This window comes from Bactrocera neohumeralis, chromosome 6 (genome assembly GCF_024586455.1).
Source record: "Bactrocera neohumeralis isolate Rockhampton chromosome 6, APGP_CSIRO_Bneo_wtdbg2-racon-allhic-juicebox.fasta_v2, whole genome shotgun sequence".
NCBI lineage: Eukaryota > Metazoa > Arthropoda > Insecta > Diptera > Tephritidae > Bactrocera > Bactrocera neohumeralis.
The window spans coordinates 18582305-18605765 of record NC_065923.1 but is presented as its reverse complement, the minus strand read 5'-3'; the positions used below and the strand labels follow the sequence as shown (position 1 = coordinate 18605765).

General features: G+C 34.3%; 1 protein-coding gene across 4 annotated transcripts in view; it reads right to left on the bottom strand.

Moving 5' to 3' along the window:
* The window catches only part of LOC126760958 (trichohyalin), a 184940-nt gene that overhangs the window by 105624 nt on the left and 55855 nt on the right, over positions 1 to 23461 (bottom strand). The window contains exon 3 of one of the 4 annotated variants that reach the window (XM_050476785.1): positions 45 to 68. The exons of the other annotated variants lie outside the window; for them this stretch is intronic. The gene's annotated coding sequence lies outside the window, so the exon portion shown is untranslated. The remainder of the gene's footprint in view (positions 1 to 44; positions 69 to 23461) is intronic. 4 annotated transcript variants of the gene reach the window in all.

Below are 23461 nucleotides of genomic sequence, written 5' to 3'. Positions count from 1 at the left end.
ATTTTGTAATAAAAGAGAAATACAATGGAGGGAACACAACTTACAGTGCATAACAGGAATGTGTATACCTGTATGGGTGTAATATATAGTTAGACGGTTGGCAATAGTTCACAGGTTGGTATATAGTTACCTGAAAAGAGAAAAGTAAAATATATTTTAAATAGAGAAGTATAATTGTATAGAAGCCTACAAAATCATGTGAAATTTTAAATATATGATAGTCAGTAGTCAGATGATTATAATTCTTCTCTATAAAAAGCGTGATGCATTTCGAGGTTCCCTACTTCTTTAAAGAAATCACACAAATTTCAAATTTTATAGGGAGTGTTTATTGCCCTTCGAAAGAATATGCTTTGGCTTTTATTTTTTTGAAGATTATCTTTTTCAAATGTTGGCCGTGGCTACGTCTCAGATGGTCCATCCGTTGAGTTCACTTTTCAGTGACTCGTTCGAGCATTTCGACGGTTGACTGGCGAATAACACGAGTGATGTTTTGCTCCGAGTTCTGAATCTAAGCGGGAGTGTCCATATATGGGATGTTTTTGGAGGTCTATTATTTCTTAAATCGGCGAAATTCATTCCCAAAAGACATCTTCTCAGAAGATTTGTCACATTTCGAATGCGAAACAGCCATGAATAAACTGTTCAAACGTCATTCCCACACGACAATTGAATTCACGTAACTAGAAAGGACACAGGTTTTTATCTATCTACTCGACAGAACTCCTACGAATTACTTCAGAGATAATGCCTTGAGATGAAAATTGAAGAACGCATATATCCAGATATTGGATTGTGAAGTGTACTCTTAGGTTATGTGACTTGACTCAGTTTACCCACTTTATGGGGCTGCACTAAGTCATAGATTTGTATTGATAAACCTAATGAAAAGCAGTTGCATTCCCAAATATCATTATAGACCATGAAAAAGAAAGACATGTGTAAACGAACTCTCCCAACTACGTTATGTTTTCACCAGGAGTTTTCGAAGAACTTGATTTACCTTACGCTTATTATAGCTTAAGATACATCTGTCTCTCTAGGCTGGGATAAAACCTCCATCTCTTCACAAAATTTCTCTAGATTTTCAGATTTTGACATCTATTTTTCAAGTATTCTCTAGGGCTTTTATGAAATAAGAAATCATTATTATAACATTAGGTTTCCATAAAAATTATCACCATTCTCTATAAGTTTATTATTTTGAGAACTGAGGAATGTTTACAGTTTGGGAACAGTTAACTTTATTGTCACCACTTTCCAATTGAGTAGCTCTCCATTCAATTAAAGTAAGCACCTGACATTACCCGTACGGTGTTAATTATGGTTTTATGAAACATGTTTCAGAACAACCGGCTTGGAATATATAAGTGAGTCTGAAGAAATCTCATTAATCATGCAATACCTTGTAAAGGTTTCAAATTCCTATTCATAAAATATGTGTTACCTACCTACCTCTACCATATGATCGGTTTCAATCTTGAACAAAACAGCAGCATGGGAGAAAAGATGAAAACAGTAATTGGGATATCGAAACATAATGGTAAAAAAATTAACATAGGAGAATTACTATGCATATTTTGGATGTCATAAGATTCGAAGTAAAAGTACTACATTTGAGAATATTTTGGCTAAAATAAATTTTCCAAATTCTGGAAAATATACTCTGATTAAGATAGATTAAATAAAGGAAACATTTTCATATTTTCTCGATATTTGCTTCAAGTTCTCTGGAAGCTTCTAAAAAAAGGCGGTACAAAGTCGATGCTTCGTACTCAAAGCTTTTTAGGTACATATTCAGTATCGCTTTTATATATTCAATATCCTATCTCGAGGCAGGTTTATTAGAAATTTTCTATATGCAGTAACCTTCTCATTCCGCAGATAACAAAACAGTACAGCAGATCTTAGATTATAGTCCCAACTGAGCATACTATATATTAAGCAGTAAGCTTGCCAAAAAATCTTAAGCGCCCTAGAATTGAAAAGCAGCCTTAAGCTACTTAAAATCTTTATATCCTAAACAGGGAGACCATAAAATATAATAAAAATAGAATAACTGATCAGAGTGCCGACCTCGAGGGATTTAGCTATGTCTCTCTCTTAATTTTTTGAGATCTCGATCTGAAACTTTACACACGTTCTTTTCTCCAAAAGAAGCTGCTCACTTGTCGTAATCGCCGATATCGGACCACTCTAGCATATAGCTACCATACAAACCGATCGATCAAAATCAAGATGAAGGATCGACTTTATTCATACTATTGGTACTGTTTTGTCGTAATATTGTAATGTTAATAATTTGCAATTTTTTTTTTTACTTTAAGTGATGACATACACAACACACAACAACAACTAGAATCTAAATCGCTCATCATAAAAATAATTAGTCACCTCTATAGGCGCAAAACACATCACACCTAATTATAACATCAAATCTATGCGAATCTATTTTAAGTGAGGAATTTTTGTTGCGCCATGGCGCCATAAACGAAACGGGAGTTTCCTCGATTATTGTTCGAAACCATTTTCGAATAAATTGTCGACAAAAACGCCGACATTCTCCAAATAGTCAGGTATCAGTTTCGATCGTGGCAATGGATAATGTCACTTCGCACTTGATTAATTAGCGTTGATGTGAGTATTTTTTGGTCTTCTCGCCGCTTTAGGTGCCTATTAGTTTATGTGTGTGCTTTCGGCTGACGTGCGCGGTTACACATTTTTTTCGATGACAAAAGGCAAAAACAAACCATTTTTTCGGTCGGCATTCGATCAAATGGCAGACATTTTGAGTTATACATATGCAAGTACGTGATGGGTGTTGGGAATATATATTTTTATATGACTGCGCTTGCCACCAAGCACCAGGGCAGCTGGCGCTTTATATGTTTTAGCATATGTAAATTGGTGTCTGCGGAATTTGGCGCGTATGCCCGCTGAATTTATTATTAACTACTAACAATGAGCACTTGAAATTTGTATGCGCTCCAAAAATACATACACTAATAACAATAAAAATACCATTTCAATAAAATAAATTAAGCATAAATATTACAAATTGCCCAACAACAAAAATTATGTATTTCAGCACTTTTTTGGCACAATGTAATGGTATTTTTCGAAAATTTCGTTATTGATTTATTACATGCAATTGACAGTTTAAGCTAGGTATTTATGTGCATTAGGGTGGTTGTTAAGGGACTACTCGACACAAAATTTTCGAAAAATCAAAAAAAATTTGATTTAAAATACTGTTCTAGGTTATGAAACCACAACTCGATTTGCAGAAAAGTGAAAAAAATCTTTTCCTATTCAAGCCGGTGTTATGCGGAGGCATCTCTTGAAACCCTCAACATATTTTTCTCGAAACTTGCTCTATATAATGGTGATAATAGGACAGTAATCGGAAACCACGGCACTTATTCTTTAACAACAACTTCATACTACCTTTATTATATAAACTAGTATTTACGATTTATTTAATATTTAAGAAACTGTTTTCGAAGAGAATTTACTGATATTTTCTAAAAACTTATAATTTTTTTTTAAGTTCGCCATTTTTCTGATGTAAACTGATATAAAGCTTGAAGCTTAAGTACTTTACAAGCAGCTTAAGTTCGGTTAGGTTCGATGGCAGATGCAGAGTTCGCACCTGTACTACTTTATGCAGTCCTTCGTATAGCCTTAAAATAGAACTCCTGTATTCGATCTTATAAGCCCACAAAGCATCTTGTGACCAATACAAATTTGCTTAGGCGTTTAATTTTTATTCCCACCGGCTCGGTAGGATAGCAGAAAGTGTGAGTTCCTGAGTTTTTTTTTAAGTCTTGATCTCGTAAAAGGGGAAGTGTCGAGATGTTTCCACCTCGACTTCTTCCATAGAGCTTCTGCAAATGGTATCCGCTGAAATTCTCAACTATACAGAAGAATGCCGATAAGGCAATGGCCTGTTAGAACCCTCACAACTAAGGAGAGTCTAGCCTTACTGAAGGCAAATCGCTCACTTCAACTATAACAATCAATCTTTAGCCAAAAGGATCTTTTGACAGCGAATGAACCGATGATAGTCCGAATCAAGCTTCCGCGAAGTCGTGCTATTTAGTAGTAAGGCACGGTTAGTGAGCTCAAAGTTAGATTATCGCCCTGCTTTCAGAGTGTATAATTACTTCTCCGAAGGAAGCCGATATGAAGTCAAAGCGTGGATTGATTTCCGAATGTTCATGCAAGTGTTAGTTTAGAAACGCCGATTCTGTGAGTCTGATAGCAACTTTGATTTTAATATCTGGTTTTTATTTGCTTTGAGATATTATGAATTCTTAGAATCACAGTTGCCCGCAAAACAAGGGGATTTCGAAAATGGGCCGCCCTATTTTATCAAAATCTTAGAGTAAGGATATGATTAGAATTATGCTATGATTGGTACAACCTTTGTTATGTAGCTGAGGACCCCGCATTCATAGAACACATCATTACTGATGACGAGACGTGGATTTATGAATACGACGTAGAAACTGTTCAATAATCTTGCAAATGGTGTTCCAAAAATAAATCGAAATCGAAAAAAATCAAAGTTCGCTGAAGGTATTGGAGGGACAGGAGCCTATTTTAAACGCGATTTAAATATTTGTAGTGAAAAAAGAACAAAAAAAGCGGCGGTCCGGGTCAATTTTGATCAGTTGTTATTTTCGATACCTCCATTTTCAACCTCGGTAATCAATGTTAAGAAGCTTCTTTTATGACTTAATACGTCAAAATAAGTAGCTGCCGTACACTCTATCTTCATAAATATACTTTACCGTCCACTAAATTGAAAAAAAAATTAAATATTAAAAAAAATTTAACCCATTCTCCAGTACAACACTAATGTACATATCCAAATATGTGTTAAACTGGCTTATCGTCCCTGATTTACACCATCAACAGCATGTAAATCAAGGCAATAGCAAATAGTGCCACTAAAAATCAGCATAAAACATTCATATCAGCAATTACGCTAATAAAAAACAACAACAATGCTTGCAATATTACAACATTAACGGCCAACGATGTTAAAATTAATGTTTATGGTGCGTGCGCATTTTTCATAATCGAATAAATTATTAAAAAGTGTCTGGTGCGCGCATTAAAACACTAATAATGCGAAAAATGCCGAACGCATTTTAAATGAGTTGAGAATTTTACGAAAATAACACGGACTGTGCGTAAGCGCTATTAATACATCAATTAAATTGGTTGCTTAATGTTTACTTTGTCATTTGGCTGCTTGAAGTGTTCAAAACACCTACTAAACGATGCCAACAACAATGAGTCATCAATATGCGAGCAGAAAGCCCGATAGAACAAATACGCACAAACAAACACACACACTCACAAACACATAGACGCTCATAAATTCTCGATTTCGCGGTTTGAAAGCCAGCAAACGACCTACATTTCATATTTCTTGACAATCTTTCAACGCGCGCCAAGAAATCACCTCGTTGTTGGCTACCAGCTGCTGGCCACTGCTGGCGTAGCTGCTCTTGACCAACAAGCGTGCCAATTGTGCAACGATAAGTGTCAGTTTTGGACAATGCCAATAGCCGTTTGGGCTAATAGAAGAACGCGCAAGTCGAAAGGAATCATTGAGCTGAAATTTAATATGCGTAAAGTCAAAAAATGCGTATCTACACACAGACATACTGACAATAAGTGGCCGATTTTAAGAAATAACTCAAGAGTACGAATATATTAATTTCATATATTGTCACCTAAAATGCTAAATAACGTACTTTTATAAATTTACATGCGAAGAAAAAATGATATAAGAGACACCACTGATATTGAAACAAAATTTTAATTTTGGTTATAAAATGGTTATATATTGGTTACCATAAACTCATATTGAAACTAAATAAGAGTTTTCTTTATAAAATGGTTATATATTGGTTATTATATCTGGCAACGATTTTCAATTTTTTTTTTTTTTGATGATACGTTGTTTTGCATTTTAGGTGACGATATAAAATCTAGTAAAACGAAAATTCATTATTTTAGCTATAAATGCTATAATGACAAGATTTCGCTCTAATAAATATTTATCAAACAGTTTTTCAGGAGTGTATGAGCACTCGTTTAAGATGGAGACCAGCAAATTGAAAATGCTCCACATTTTACAGTTTCTTTTCGACAAAGACGAAAATACAAGCTGAAATTGTCAATAGTATTTATGGTCCTCACGCTGTAGCATCCAGTCATGAGCTGTTCAGAATCCTTAGGACATAATCATGGCACCAAAAAATGTGTATAATCATTTAAATAAGGCTGGATACAAGAATATGTTCGTTATATGAGTGCCACAGCAGTTAATAAAACTTATGGCCCGAATTTTCAACCGCGAACGGTTACTTAAGACAACGACAAATGAAAATGGTCGTGGTCAAATAGCTGAGAACCCACCTAAACGGTGGCTAAGTCAAAATTCACTGTCAGGAAGATTTTGCTATGTGTTTGATAGGGTTGCCAGAGAATCATGTACTATTAGCTGTTTCTCTACGGCCACTCTCTTAATTCGGATATGTACTGTCAACATTTGGAACGTCTGAACAGTTTTGTCTTCCATCAACACACATCAATAAGGACTCGCCCGAAGCTCCGGAAGCATGGTTGGGATAATGCTATTCATCAACCTTATGGCATAAAGTAAATACTACGTATACCTGTTCCTATCTAAGTTGGTGATTTTGCTGTTAATGAATGCGCTTCAATAGAAGCTTTTGTAAATCGGCTGCTCCAGTTGTTTGTTAATAGAGACGAGGCTTTCCATGAGAGTATTATTAATAAGTTACTTTCAAAATGGCAACAATTTATCGAACATGAGAAATACCATATTTGTCCTAAAACGTATCATTTCAATTTTGCTAAATAAAAGCATCAATTTTATGTGAAAATAAGGGCTTTATTTTTACGATATCTTATCAAAGGTAAACAGTCGTTGTGTTTTTACGTGAATACCTGCTGATGACGGCCTTACCTCTCGGTGCTGAAAAGCGTTGATCAGCGACCTAAATAGTACAGGCTTTTTGCAAGTTTTATTTGGTTTCAATTGGTCAGGTGGAAGGGGCACCTTTTCCACCTTGGTCGGGTTCATCGTCGACCTACAACCACTGCCGTGGTGTGGGTCCGACAACCGGCTGCAGTGCGACATCATATTAAACTGAATTTTCAGTTTTACCTGCCTTTAGGTTTAAACCATAGCCCCCACGAGCAGATTGGATTCAAGGGCTAACTACTTCCCGTGGTACGAGATTTAAGTCTCCGGTCAGACATTGTAGCTTTTGCTACTACCAGTTGAGCACCAAACAACTCAATGACTGGTGCCATTTGTGGCTTGAACTTGAAATGTCTTTTCATTAGAAGAAAACTCAAACTCATTCAATGTCAATAATATCAGTTCAAGCTGAGTGTTATAGCACTATTTCTGGCAAGATTATGCTGAAATTTCAAGGTAAGCTAAATAATATAGCAGACGTGCATACTGGATTTTAATCGGCTCTTACGACAGGCATATCTAAACGCGGGCAATTCTACCATAATTTGGATCAAACTAGGTTTTGGGTTGATAGCAAGATTGTGGCACGAACCTAAGACAGAGTTAGTTAAGAACTGTCAAAATAAATCGAATGGCTCTGAATCAGACGCTAGGATGATTTGCGATATCGATGGTTTACAACTACTGTTGGCTGAACGTTTTCCGTAAGGGTTTATATGAATGAGTTACAGGATTTTTAAGAGGAATAGACTTCAACGACATAAGTCTTATGTGTGTGATGTGTACATAAATGAGTTCCGGAATGCATTTACACAAAAGAGATATTAATATATTGAAAAAAATCTATTCTTGAGTATTCTTATAGAGTAATCACATAACAAGTAGCCTTCCCTAACTATAGTCTTTAAAATTGAATGAGAATACTAGACTAAGCTGTTTTTATTTAATAAATGAAATTCTACATATATGTATAACTATTTTCAAAACAAAAACAAAAACATAATAATAAAACAGTGGATATTAAATTTCACTTTGCACATCTGACAACGAAATATTAAAATATCCGTGCCAAAAATAAATGCAACTAAAAGAAAATGAAACATATAAATGAAAGTGAAAAAGCCCATAAAAATGAATTGTTGACATAAATTATGTTTTCATTTATCTTTTTTCTCATTGTTGGTGAGCTTTAATACTATTTTTTACGAGTTTTATCACTGCTTTTCTATGAATTCAAAAGATACTCATACATGCCACGAGCACAAGCATATATGTATGTATGTATGTAGTAGATTAACAGCGAAAAAATGAATACACATGTTTATGTGTTTTTTTTCGTGTGTTATATTTCGGCAGCGGCTTTTTGATATTGAACAATCTGAAAAATAAAAAAATAAAAAAATCCACGGTTTTTCTGCTTATGTTGGCGGTTTTTCAGCGGAAAACAAATAAAAAAAATTTTTGATATTTTAAAAATAGGTTTCATTCAATATTTCGGCTGTCATATTCTAGGGATTATGTGATTGTTTATGATAAATTTTTTTGTTGTTGTAGCGAAAGTTTGTGATAAGTGAAGCGTGCTGCTTAAACCGCTAATGCCATTGGAAATATTTTGACGTAAATCAGGGATTGCAGAAATGTTCGTTCATTTGACACCAATATGGAAATATTGTTATTAGTTGAGTACTTAGATTGAATTTTTAAATAAACATTTAAACAGATGGTAACATTTGTCGAAAATACTTATATGCGTTAAAGCGTATGTGTGCACTTTGATGACATATCAAAAACATTATGATATTATTAATATTATTGGATTTTCAGAATTAAATTTAATCAAATAAAATTTAACAGGTGGTAACTCTCCTCAAAATAATTAATAGATGTAGAGCTCTGTTTAATTTGAAAAAAATATAGCATTTAATATTTAATTTTATTGGATTTTGTGAATTAAATTTAGTAAAAAAATTAATTAGGTGGTAACTCCATCTTAAATAATTTGTAGTTGTAGGACTCTGTTTAGTTTGATGACGGATCAAAAATAAATAATATTTAATTTTATTGAATTTTACGAATTAAATTAAAAAAAAATCAAGTGGCAACTTTTGCCCAGATTATTTTTAATTGCAGCTCCTTTATGTTTTCTAAGTTTCACACCCGCATAGAAAAATTTTGACTAAACCATGAATTTTATTGGATACAATTTTTTCACAGGTGGCAACTTTGTTGGAAAAATATTTTCAAATATAAGCTTTATTAAACCTCGACAGTTTGTAGTGCTAGTTTACCGTATAATACTGATGGTTTATAAATTTTTAAACAGGTGGCAACTACTTATTTTTTACCTACATAAAATTTATATTAAAAAATGTTATACATTGCAAGCTTTTTTGAAACTTTTTACTTTGTGGTACCACTTTACCAAAATAATTTTTTTTTACAATTTTTGAAACTGGTGGCAACCCTTCATTATTATATTTATATACATTTTCTGAAAAAAAAAAATGTTTTCTTAGTGCGTTCTATATATATTTTTTTCTATTTTATATAACTAGCTAAATATCTTAATATAATCTCCCTACATTATGTAGCTTATTTGGTAAGCATCTATGTACATACATACATTATGTACATTCAGAACCCGATTCAATATTCTTAAATAGCAGAAACAATAAAATTGTTATAAAAATTTAATTTTCTTTTCATGACACATTTAGAAGACGCCGCCGTAGCTTTGCCAAAATGCATGGCGCGCTTTAATGGCAAATGTTAATTGGTTTGGCAACATTAAAAATATTCAGCATATTTGGGTGTGTCAATACTGGGAAGAGACAACTATTTCAAATGACGAAGCACAGTGGGACGTTTTAGCATACAGAATTTGAAATTTTGCAGGACCAAAACTAAGAAACTATTTTATAAATATACAAAATAACATTATGCAGCTGTGAAATGATTTGCTTTCTTTAAGATTTTTCAAAGCTATAAAAGAAAAGGCTCTGCAGAAAGATAAAAACAATGGTTGCCATATGTACTGAAAGTAAAATAACTAAAAAACATGAAAAAATATGTAAAAAGAGAGAAGAAAGAATGAAAATTTAATTAATTATAACTAATATAGTTTTTTTTTGTTTAAAAATAAAATATTTTTTGATAGAGTTGCCAACATAAAAAAATTTTAAGTTACATATCATAGAAAATACGAGTATACCACCATTTTCAATAAATTAAACAGTTTTTAAAAATTTAATTTAAACAGAATTTGTGCTCAGGGTTGCCAAATAATTTTAAATATTAATTTTTGTAAATACATACATTAGAAAAAATACAAAATTTAAACACAATCTGCTAAAATAGTTCCTAAAACTTTAAAGAAAACATATTGTTCGGTCGGTGTTGCCACCATTTTGATACTTATATACATATATAAAATTTTCGAAAAATTAAATGTAAGCTAAAGCGAGTATTCAAAGACCTTTATTTTAAAATTAATATAAAAATTTAAATTGCCACCTAGTTTAAACGTGTAAAATAATTACATTTATGATCGCAGTTTGGATATATTTTATGGACTATTTGTTAAAATTAAAAAACAAATAGACATAAGATGAAATATGCATGAGTATGTGCCAGAAAATTAATAGTATAATTTTAAAATCTCTTAATGAATTTTGCGCAACTGCTGCCATATCTCAATACTGCGGCTCCGACTAAAATGCTTTTTAGTTTATTTTCATTTCCATTGTTTTGACACTTTCACCTTTTACTGTCAACAAACTATTTTCCCAACAATTTTTCTCTATTGTTCATGCTTGTATGTATGTTTGTGCGTTTAGTATTTATTAAGTGTGCGATAATTTATTAATTGTTTTGATCTTTCATTGAATTCTAAACAATTTTGGCGTCAAATGTCGACAATGCACTGAATAGTGAGCAATTTTCATTGTCATTTCACATTTTTTTCCTTTTACCACACGTTCGTTGCTCACTTAAATAATAAATAGTGGCTAATTTATGGCAGAGTGTTCGTTGCCAAAAGCTCATTAGTGTGATTGTGTTTTGGCATATATATACCTTTATTATATTATATGGATTGTATGTATATATAAGTATAAATCTAGGTGAATGTTTGATATATTTTCGCTCGTGGGCGGTTTCTGTTATTTACACGCTAACAGGTCCTTAATATTAAATAAATAATTTTTTAATGTTGAATAAATACTCAGAGAGTAATAATGGTAAGATGAAAAGTCATAATGTAGAAAATAGGTTCAAAGTTCTATAAAAAATAAAAAACATCTTTAAAACACAAAAAACTGTATATTCACTCTTGTGAGATGATGAGATCTCCTTTATCTACAAAAAAATTTAAATTTTCATTTAAATTTCAATTATTGCGATGGATTTTTATCCTCACTTAAAAGTAGAAGATTTTTAATGAAACCTGGCACTCAATGATTTCGTTAACTGACGGTGTCGTTTTCGTTAATAACAGGTCAGCGTCAAGCCTAACATAGTAAAACACATTTTTTGGGCAAAATTCATTTTTTCTATTCAACATACCATAGATCCTTGAAGGTACATTTTTTTAGTAAGATTTGTCCTTTGCTGTAAAATTGACCTCAGTTTCGGCGATCAGCTTTTCATTCGACGAAAATTTATTCCCACCGAGCATTCTTTTCAGAAAAGAAAATAGTTACTGGAGAATAAAGTGGATACGGAAGCAATTCGAAGCGCAATTCATGGATTTTTGCTTTCGTTTTCACTGACTTGTAACAGGGTGCATCTTTTCCGACGATTCCGTCCTTCAAACAGTCCAATAACGCTAGGCAATAGTCGCTGTTGATAGTCCTTCCTTTTTCAAAGTAGTCAATAAAAATTATTTCATCCGCATCGCAAAATACATGAGCCATAACCTTGTCAACCGAATGTTGCTTTTTCTCAGCTTTTGAGCGGGTTAATCGTGTGCAGGAGTAAAATGATGGAGCCGTGCTTCATCTATTATCACATATCGACACAAAAACTCGATTTTATTATGGTTGAACAACTCCAAACATTGCTCGGAATAATCAACTCGTCATTGTTTTTGTCCAACGTGAGCTGACGGGGCATCCACTTTGCAGAGAGTTTTCTCAAATCCAAATATGCATGAATAATATGATTTGTACAATTAATTTGATATTTTTAGAGTACCTGCTATCTCAAGCAAGTTCGCCTTACGGTCATCCAAAATTATTTTGCGGACTTTTTAGATGTTTTCATCGGTAACAACAACGTCTAAACTTTGCATACCAATTCTTGATGGTTGATTTTCCTGTGGCAGTGTCCGAAAGCACATCATCAAACCAAGTTCTTTCTTCAACTGCATTTTTCTCCTTCAAAAAGCAATATTTTAATAACACACCAAATTCCTTTTTATCCATTTTTCTCACAATAAAAAAGTCAAATTTATGCACGCGCCTTTTGAAGGGGTTAAAGTATAACTAAAAATCATATGGATTTAATTCTAGTAGCGCCATCTATGGTATGTGTCGGGCCGTGAACTGTTATTTCCACTGATTTCAAGACAAATGGATATGAAATATGGCTCTGAGTAGTTTTAATATTTTTGGAGAAGAAGGCGTAGTTTCTCGCTCCCAAATTATCAGTGTACCTCATCTGATCAAATTTTACCCGGACTGAAAATCTTTATCTTTAATCGTCTTCAAATTAGCCTTGACTGGGATGACAGTGTCTTCAGCGAATTTTAGTTTTTTTGGATTCATAGATTTTTCTTGATTCACAATTTGACCTAGTCTGTAGCCATGATTCCATTGAAAACACAAAATTTTAAGCAAAGCCATTATGCGATTCTCATGAAGACATAAATAAGGTTGTAACGATAGAGGAAAATATTTTAAAGTTTAAAGGAACCAGTACGGGTCATATTTGATCACATGGTATGTTCAAGGTAATAGTTTCCACCGCTGGCATACGATGTATAAAAGTTACGAAGAAAGATATCTAAACGAAATTGCTGTCCGATCATCATTAATATACAGATATATCAGCTATCTTCGATTTTCCTTGGAGAATGGCGAATCAAACAAACCACTGGCATAAAAGCTGTAGAAATTTGTTATGACCTACATAATTAAGTAAGAAGAAACTACTAAGACTAAAATACCAATACATTAAGTCGTAATGATTGTTTTTGTTAAAGTTTCGACTTACATTGCCTTATACTCTTCAAAAGTATGAATAAGATCTGATCGATATGTTGGTCATCCATTGCAACTCTGTGTCTATAAAACCACAACATAATCCAACTTTTTACAAGTGCTCAACACACAAATGTACATATGAACAGAAAGAACTCGCTTATTTAAGTTACTTGGATCGTCTCAAAGGAAGTAATCTCTCAGTTGCTTCGCTGCCACTTTTATTTCCCTTTGGAATTGCAATTGTGCGCTCTTGTTGCGAATAATGGCCAAACTTGTGCATTCACACGCTTGTTATGATTCGCATTGTTGTTGCAATAAGCCTTAACAAGCTGAAGATAACTCCTTTACAACCTCATACATTCGTACAAATTCGCTTTTCTTATCGTTTTTCGCTGGGGACTAACACACATGTGGCTGAGAAAGTTTTGCGAACGAAATTTAAAATTCTTTGTTTAATTTTTTTTAACAAAAAAAAATACTTTTTTTTTACAATTTTTTTTTTTTTATTTTTATTTGCTTTTTCCTTTTTTTGGTTTTTTGAAAAATCAATTTTTTCTTCATATTTGCCAAAAGTTTCTTAGTTGCACTGCATAGTGGGTTAACAGCGCCGGTACCATGCTCCAGCTCTGTTTGTGTGTGTGTGTGTGTGTTTGTGTGTTGCGCCACTTATTCTTCCAGCTGCTCACTGGAGCAGTTGAGCTCAATTGCGCTTCACTGATTCCGGCTGACTGCCACAAGTCTTTTACAAAATGTTTTTCTTGCACTATTTTTGCTTCCCCGAGCTTTTCCCAAAAATAAGTAGAAAATGTATGCTTTTGCGGGGAAAAGTTCGTCCGTTGTTCTCACATAGCCACATACACCACAATCTACCATGTTCTTTGTTTTTGTTGTTGTTGCGTTTACCTTTTCACAGTTCGTGTATTTTTAGTTTATTGTTTACGCTTGTTTGGGCCCGTGGCCGGACCGCAAGCACTCACTACCTTACGATTTCGCATTACGACTTTTATGATGTTGCAGCTTTTCTTCCACACATACACACACGCACGCATACCTTTCCACACACACACAAACTCATGTCATGTTAAGCGAGTGCTTAAAAATGCATTTATTTCTGTGTGTCCACCGTACCTCTTCCGTTCTACGATTCGGCATTATTTTGTCTTCTTCGCTGTGGCCAACTCCCCACAGAGTTATTTGGGTCGGTGTTTCGGTTTATTTTTACCCCATTCGCTGCACTTTCATTGGGTTTTATGGTTTCCTTGCCGCAACTTTCCTTTTTTTCTTAATAACTGCTATTTCATTATATAGTCCACTCTTTCACTTTTGCCCTCGGCACTGAGGCTATTTTATGCCGTTCTTTTAATCAGCATTAATTTTCTGAACTTTTTCGCAGCAACTGCAAAGTTTTTCATTAGCTGTGAATGCCGCTTCTGAGAATTTTCACATTAAATGGTCTATTTGCATCAAACTAGATTAGATGGGAGTATGCATAAATAAGCAATTTGTAACGGTAAAGAGAGCAATATTTCTAGAACAACCTAATAAAATTGCTCAAGTACTTGTTGAAAGCTTTGACGGAAAGCGCAGAAAAAAGCTTGAAGTTAAATCAATTTTGAAATATACCGACGACCAGGGTTGCATTTACCCCAAAACACGTTTTACTCATTAAAATGTGAGGCTCGAAAAACCTAACTCTTTATTATTTACGATTTTCCATGATTATTAAAAATGCCTACGTTTTATTTTTCATTATGTAAATCAGGTGGCAACATTAAAATTCGAACATTTGCAATAATATTACTTTAAAGGTATTCACTAAGCAGTTATCCTACAAAAGAAACCCGAAAACTGTGACAAAATTAAAACAAGTTTTTAAAAACATTTTCCTTTTAGTTCGATACACTTGAAAAATTAGCTTCCTGGAAGTCTTCAAAGTAGGTCCCCGTAATGGCGATAACCGTGACATTCGACTAAAATTTTTACTCAGTTAGTGCCTTTTTAAAAGCTGGAAAATATACTATAAGTTACGTATGCAGTCAAATCTAGAGAATATAGTATTTGCGGTGAGAGTTGGTTTCCAAATTTTACCAATTCCGGCAAGGGATCGCGTATGTATGAGCCGGTACGTTGTCATAGTGGACGATCACTTTCTTCTTCGCTAGATGGGACCTTTTTTCTATAATTCGCCGTTGAATTTGTCCAATAATTTACGATTTGGCATAGTAAAGCCCCCTGCCCATTTTATCTTCTCCAAATAGTCGATGTAAATCCATTCTTGTGAACCTCAGAAAACCGTGGCCATCATCGTTCCGACCTGCTGGCTCCTTAGTCTTTGGTGTATACTAATGGATACAGATGCAGAAACTCCTTCAAATCACGATTAAGGAATATTAAAACTTTAGGGAAGTGATCTAACGGTTCGGGTGAGGTCTAATCTCCCCGAAAGGTGTGAGTAAATGTCCAGGATTTCGTGCAAGATTGACTCATGCGAGATATTGAGATGCTTACTGTCTCCGCTACTTCCTATACCTTTACCCATTGGACGACCAATTCGAGTAACCGGACTTTGGTCACGTCATACTACGCGGTAGCCATTTTGAGGGTACTTGAGACTTGTTAAAATTCGTTAAACCAATATTCGCGGTCGTTATTGAAAAATAAGAGGCATCCAAGCGTTTTGTCATTTCGTTGTGACTTATCTTCCTAATCTTCCTAAAGTTTCAAATCTGTGTCTAGATAATACTCCCTTTACCATTTTTCTTGAATTTTAAAGTACGAGTCGCCCTTATCCGTCTACAAGATACTACTACGCGATAGCGATTGGAACAAATATTTAGGTTTGCACTATTTAAGAGTCAAAAAGTAGTTAGGGCTTCTATAACTGAAAATATGTAAGTACTGTTCTCCTGCCTGCAGAGAGGAGAGGCTTAGCTCAAGAAAACTTGGTGTGTATGACAAAACAAGAAAGATAGAGCTATCTCCCAAGAGAAGTGGAAGCGAGTAGTGACGGCTATATTCAGGGTTTTGTGTAGTTGATCGAAGAAAACCCCGTGACAGTATGAAATTGAGCGAGACTTGCACCGATGGCCAAAGCAGATCTTCCCTTAAGTCCTTGGGCATGTGTCTGACGAATTCGAAGAGATATTACTTTGCTACAATGTTACTCTATCCACCAACGACTGGACGGTTATCAGGCTGGAGCATACTCCTAAACCAGAAGTCGTTAGGTCGTCTTAGCTATGCAAGGTGAGTGGTTTTCATCCTCCAAAGCGGATGACCTCCTCCTCCAGTGGTGACGTAGACGAAAGTAGATAAAATTCATATCGTTGGATATCGACTCTATCTCTTCGAACGCGGAAAGCACAGAAGCCGAATTGTTGATTAATGGATCCGTCTTAGGTCTCGATGGCTTGTTTGGCAAAGATCCGACAGTTTACTATGATGATTTAGAACTCGCACTGCTGGAGAGAAGTGAGTAGGATGAAGCTCCTTCAAATTAATCTCCCGCACGCAAAAACAGCATCCACCAAGTTCTTTCTTCATCCAAGAAGAGACGAAGTCGACGTCGTCTTAATCCTGAAGATTAAACTGAGCATTAGCGGCATATCTAGATTAAGGACAGGAGTACTTCTATTTTTATATTATTTAGATTTCTCAGTTGTAAAATGTAAATGCGTAAGCAATGCATATACCGTTATTTCCCAGGGCCTAGTGTGACTCAGACCTATTTATGCACCATAATAAATTCTAAAATGAGTAAATTTATCTCTTCCACCTCCCCTAAATAATGTGTAAAGGTACTTAGCTAACCTCTGCAATGCCCATTTTGCCAATCAAATTGCAAATGCGTTGTCATTTGTCATGTCATGCATTCGATAATTACCAACAACATGCTACATGAGCAAAGTGATTTTAAACTTTTAACTTTTATTGACTAATCCGTTATTACGGTAATTGAGTGCGCACGGTAATGACAGTTGAGTATTGCCATTTTTGCACTTTGTTGCTCTTTATGATGGCAATAAATGTGCAAACCTGCAACAGCAACAGCAACAGCTGCTACCAGCAATTCCGAAAATTGACATCACACACAATAACAACTACAACAACGGATTGTGAGTAAATCCAATTGTTTGCAAAAAAAGTTTTTGTTGCTGTTGGCAAAGCTTACGTGCCACAGTGGGTGGTTAGCAGTGACACCATCAGCAACACCACAACCACCACCACGTCACTCTGCTCTGTGTGTGTGAGTGCTGAGTTCTCCGCTCGATTTTTACGGCTTCTGGCAATTGTTCGAATTTGTCAAACGGCTTTGTACGTTTACGAGCATATTGGCCAGGCCCGGCCAGCTGGAGGCAACTGATTTTGCATGCAACAAAATACAATAGCTGTGCACTGCTGTTATTGTTGTTGTTTACATGTGTCAAATGTGCTTTTTTTTGCGTTATTGTTGTTGGTACTTCGTAAAGTTTACGATTGGGTTAAAGCCATGTATTTTAATTAACTCAGCTGGGACAGTTGTGACAAGTGCTGACTGCAAAAGTTGGAAAGAATGAGAAAGTGTTGTCACACACAAAAAAATTTCGCTGCATAAAAACACTAACACATGTAAATAAGTGCTTGTAGTGAACAGAATTTTTACGACTGGGTGACAGTATGCAAAGTTAGTTTCACATTTTGCTTATTTAATATTTGATGAGGTGGCAAATGCTGACTTTTTGACTAGTATTTTTGAAAAAAATCGTTTTTAACAGGAAAAGATGGGTTAGCAGTGTTGCCAGCTACATGAAAAGTGAAAATCAAATAACGGACAATTCATACATATAATTATAATAAATATATAAATGTTGGCTGAGGGTATATACATAAGCAATGTAATTGTAGCAAGGTTGCCATCATTTTCAGTAATTAAAAAAGAATTAATTTTTTTACAGCAAGTGAAGAGCATACTTCTTGACGTACTTTTGATGAAATCGCCATTCTATTAAATATTATCCACGAAGTCAAGGTTACCGAAATTCACTAACACATACACACTGTGCAACTCCTAGGGTTTTTACGTAAGAAAGTGATGAACAATTTCACGTACACAAGAGTTTCGGTTGAAATTGTAATTTAACCGTTATCTGGCTTGCAGTGTTATAGTTTATATTTTAGTAAGGTTGCCAGATTTAAAAAACAATCGAAACATTAAGATAAATAAAGAATTTATACTGAATAAATATATGTAGATGCCAATAATGCAAAAAAATTGAAAGTATTTATAACAAAGTTTGCCACATTCCAAGTGTTGCCACATTATCAGAAAATATCAAAGCATTAAAATGAACATAACTTATTTACGTATGTACGTGTGAAGAATAAGCTATAAACATCCATGTCAATATTGCAAGAAAATGGAAAATATTTATAACATGGTTGCCAGATTTAAAAAAATAAGAAAGTTGGAAATTATTAGTATATAATTTCAAATATGTTGTAACATTGCCACACTTGCTATTATATTGAATATTATTGCTTATAATTGAAAAAGGCTGCCACATTTTTGAAAAATATGATAGGGTTGCCACTTATTCTTAAAAATAATTATTTGTGAATGCACACCAAGCATGCATTATTATAACATTTGTCGTAAAATGCAGTAGCTCGATGTATTATAAACAAATATTTGCTAAAGTTGCCACCTTATGAAAAGTTTCAAAATAAAAAGAGCTTGAAATAGTACACATTTTTGAATATGTATAATTTATTATACGTATAACGGGCGATCGATTTCCAATTTTTAAACAAAAAAATAAATAAATTCAAATTTAATAGGGAATGTTTTTTATCATTCGAAAGATCACTCTTCGGAATTTATTTTCTGACGATTATCTCTTTCAAATGTTGGCCGCGGCTACGACTGAGTAACTGGCGAATGTCACGTGTGATGTTTTGCTACAAGGCCTAAATTGAAGCGAAATCGTCCGCAAAGGCTTTAGACATTACATATCCCCACAGGAAAAAGTTCTAACTGTGTGTAATTTTTGAAGAAATATGAAGATGATATCACTGTTTTTTTTTGGTGAAATGACAGCTCTTCAATCTCTTCAGGGTGCTTTTCGTCGCAAATTCGTCCCAATTGTTGTTTACATACCCATTGAGCCATTAATCGGCGTCACCGTGAACCAATTTTGACTCGAAAACGTCGGATATTCTTGGAACTTTTTAAGAGTCCATAGAGCGAAGCGATGTCGCTTGGGAGCGGCTTCAGTTCTTGCACAAGCTGTGCAAGCTTATAATCCATACGTCAGTCCGAATTGCTGCGAACGGCGCCGAATCGACTCTCCACAGTCTTAGTATATACCCTCAGCTACGGCTGCGACATTTTGCCAAACAATACTGCACAAAAATAATATGTCAGCTTGACACCACTTACGCTTAATCTGTCAAAAAAGGCTATTAAAAAGTAACTCTAATTGAATCACCCGTTATAAAATTTTATACCACTAGTACCGCAAATAAAGAAACGGGTTAGCAAATAACTGAAACTAACATTCTGTCAAAATGGTGAATTCGAATTGAAATCGAATACAGAACATGATCCTTTTAAAATAACGAAATATTTGGTCACCGCAATATTATATTTCCCATTATTATTTTCACAGTAATTAAATAACGATTTTCCATTGAGTCCACAACACACTTTCATCGAAAACAATAAACTTGTCAGGAACTGCAATCATTTACGCATCTTGCCAGCTCGTCTCTGCTTTCAATCAAAATGTCTGCGTATAAAGCCAACTGTCACATTCTTGCGCAATATTTACATTAATAAAATTACTTTAACACGTCCATAATTTATGAGCTGAATGCAATTAGTTCCACGGAACTGAAAATTACATAAATTAATTGATCAAGTTTAAACAGTATCGAAGAACAGCCAGGAGAGACATGGTGGACCGGCGCTCGAACAGCAAGCACAGCCCCCACATTCTCCATAACCGCTGGCAACTGCAGCAAATAGGTTGTAAATAACATCAAACAATAGCCTGCAAGCGTCACTCACACAATAATACCAACAACAATGCAACAACACAATAACAACAATGCAAAATCACAATAACAAAATGGCAACAATATTGAATGCATTGAAAACAGTTAAGCTCTTGTCAACTTCATAAACTAATAATAGACTCAGTATGAGCTACGGCACACGGTAGAAAGCGGAAATATAATGGATTCACACACACACACGTAAATAGCATGAGATGCAATACTTTCATGCAAATGTGTGGGTGCTCGCAGTGGCCAAGGTGTATCCTTGTATATTCGTGTGTGGGTTGGCATATCAAATGTTAAGTGATTTTACAACACAATTTTGAGCTCCGCAGCATGCTTCACTCAAACTTAATCGATATGACTGCACTCTGCAGCAAAGTGGATTTCTTCTGAATGCTTAACTAGAGAACTCAGAACTGCAAAGGATTAACTCTGTAATTGAGAATTGATCTATAATTTATGGACTATCAGACAGTAAAACGTTATATGCTTTTATATGTACATATGAATCTGCTTAGTTTAATAAAAGACTTGTTTCTATGTGTATGATAACCTTTGGTGTTTTGAAGAAAAGTTGACTACAAATTTTTCGATGAACTGCAGAAACTCCTTGGAAAATCGGAAAAATAAGGCTTCGAGAACCTATGCGCTTTTCTTTCTCATCGACATGGACTAGATTTTTTTAGCAAAAACAAATAGTACACTCAATTTCATAATGAACACTTTTTAAGATTTTAATACCTCGCTGAGAGTTTCAGAAATTTTGATTCTGACCTCACTTTATTTAATTTATTAAATTTTTAATTATATTCCTTCTGATCAAATTTGACTCGGACTACAAAAAATGCATTTTCAGGTATTTGTAATACAATTTTCGCCAAGATTCTGAAGTCTTTTTCATTAATCCATTAAATTTTTAATTATATACATCTGATCAAATTTGACCCGGACTATAACAATACTTTTTCACGTACTTTTTAATACAATTTTCGCCAAGATTCTGAAGTCTTTTTCATTAATCCATTAAATTTTTAATTATATACATCTGATCAAATTTGACTCGGACTATAAAAATACTTTTTCACGTACTTTTTAATACAATTTTCGCCAAGATTCTGAAGTCTTTTTCATTGATCCATTAAATTTTTAATTATATACATCTGATCAAATTTGACTCGGACTATAAAAATTCATTTTCACGTACTTTTTAATACAATTTTTCGCCTATAAGAAAAGCTCCAGATCCAATAAAAATATGACAAGTTGGGTTAGGTTAGGTTAAATTGGCGGTTCTCATTTGGACAGCTTATATCGCTTATGTTTTCTAGGCCAGTAAGACCTCGCAGTCACACAGGAGCTGTTTGTCGACTAACGCCTGCTAAACCCGAGCGAGGTCCAGTGCTAGAGCAAAGTGACGATGGAAATCGTGCACCATTTTTTTGACTCATATGCTTAGCAGTTCATTCCGATTCCCCTATGATCGGGCACCCAAACGAGTCTGATGATGCAATAGCATGATGTTATTTTTAGTGAATACAGACACTCCTTGACTAATTTTGAGCGCACTGTTTACGAACTTAATGCTAGTAGCAGTCGGAGCTGTCGTAGTGAATGCTCACCTCTCTGAACGAAGCTGCAGGAGCCCCAAGTTTTCAGAAATGCAATTGAAGGTGGCGAGAATTTCTGTATGACCCTGTTTGAATTTCTTCATATATCCAGCTGCTCTGAGCCGTACAAACCGATCATCGCAATATGTACATGTGCCAAAAAGTATGACAAGACTAATTCAATTTAGCGTTTGCTTGTTAAACTCGTTCTCCTCGGCTGGGCTAGCTTTGAGTATTTTCAGCGAATTTTGAATTTTTCTGTTTGTGGAATGCCAATCGTTAGAATTTTTTCGATTCGGTGTGTGCGAGCAGTTTAAGTAGGCCAGACCGAGCCAGATTTGATCAGATGGTATATAAATAGATATGGCTGGAAGCAAACAATTTACGTCCCTTCCAAACAATGGAAAACCTCCACTTTTTGTCTTGAGTTTAAATGCTTTGCATTAAAATTAACTTTGTTGTACAGTGTTATCCGGTATTTGCCAATAAAGGATATTAAAATATTCATGTATGCAGAGAAGCAATAATGAATGCATAGAAGAGTACTTCCCAGCGTCAATATTTGCTAAATAAGAGAAGATATGCTTCTTCTTCTTCTTTAGCTTCCTGACGCAAATATGTATGTCTACTTTATATATATGTATATATGTATGTATATATATGAATTGTTTAATATATACATTTGTATTGAAGAACTTGTTGTTACATAATAGCAATAAATTCCACTAAATCACAGTTCAATGAAATATATAGAAAATATTTAGTTGTCAAGCGCAAGTATATTTTCAATTGTATAAATGGATACACGTGTGCGATGTATATATGTATGTATTTATATATGTATATCTTACTTTTATCAAAAACTTAAAAGCCACACTCGCTACTACGGAAATCGGTATTATTTTCAAAGATATGAGAGCAGCAATAAATCGGTGTCGAAAAAATATTAAAACGGTACCATCAAAAAAAAATTAATAAAATTATGCATGGAATTTATAGTTGAGAATGATATTAATTAAATACTTATTGTACAATGAATAACAGTTTGAAAAAATTTGCTCACTTTTTTTAAAACCGGAAATTTATTGTTTTAGCGTTAAAAATATTAATTGCCATGGAATGCTTTGAAGAACAGGTTTCACTTTGCAGTGTGAAGTTATGTTTTGCTATTTTTTTCAAAGCCGCCGAGTTATGTAAGGTATGCGCACTGTTATTGTTGTTATGGAAGACATAAATTATGAAATAACGGAAATAATTAATAACGGTTTTAGAATTTTGCACGCTGCTTTATGCTAAAATATGTTTAACGCAGCATATTAAACACGAGTTAACAGATCGTTAAATCACTTCGTGGCAAATTGGCGACAAAATTATAAAAAAAAATACTTTTTTCAAAGAAATTATTTCGTTGGAATTTAGATGATTAAAATATGAACTTCGCAAAGCGAGCCGCCTCGCCGATTCGCCACTTGACTGCTCGCTTTGCTGGAGCTCTCCTCTCCCTCACCTATCAAAATTTAATGTGGAAAGCAACAGCAAAGTTATTCTGTTGAATTTAATACGAATAGAGAGTAAAAGAG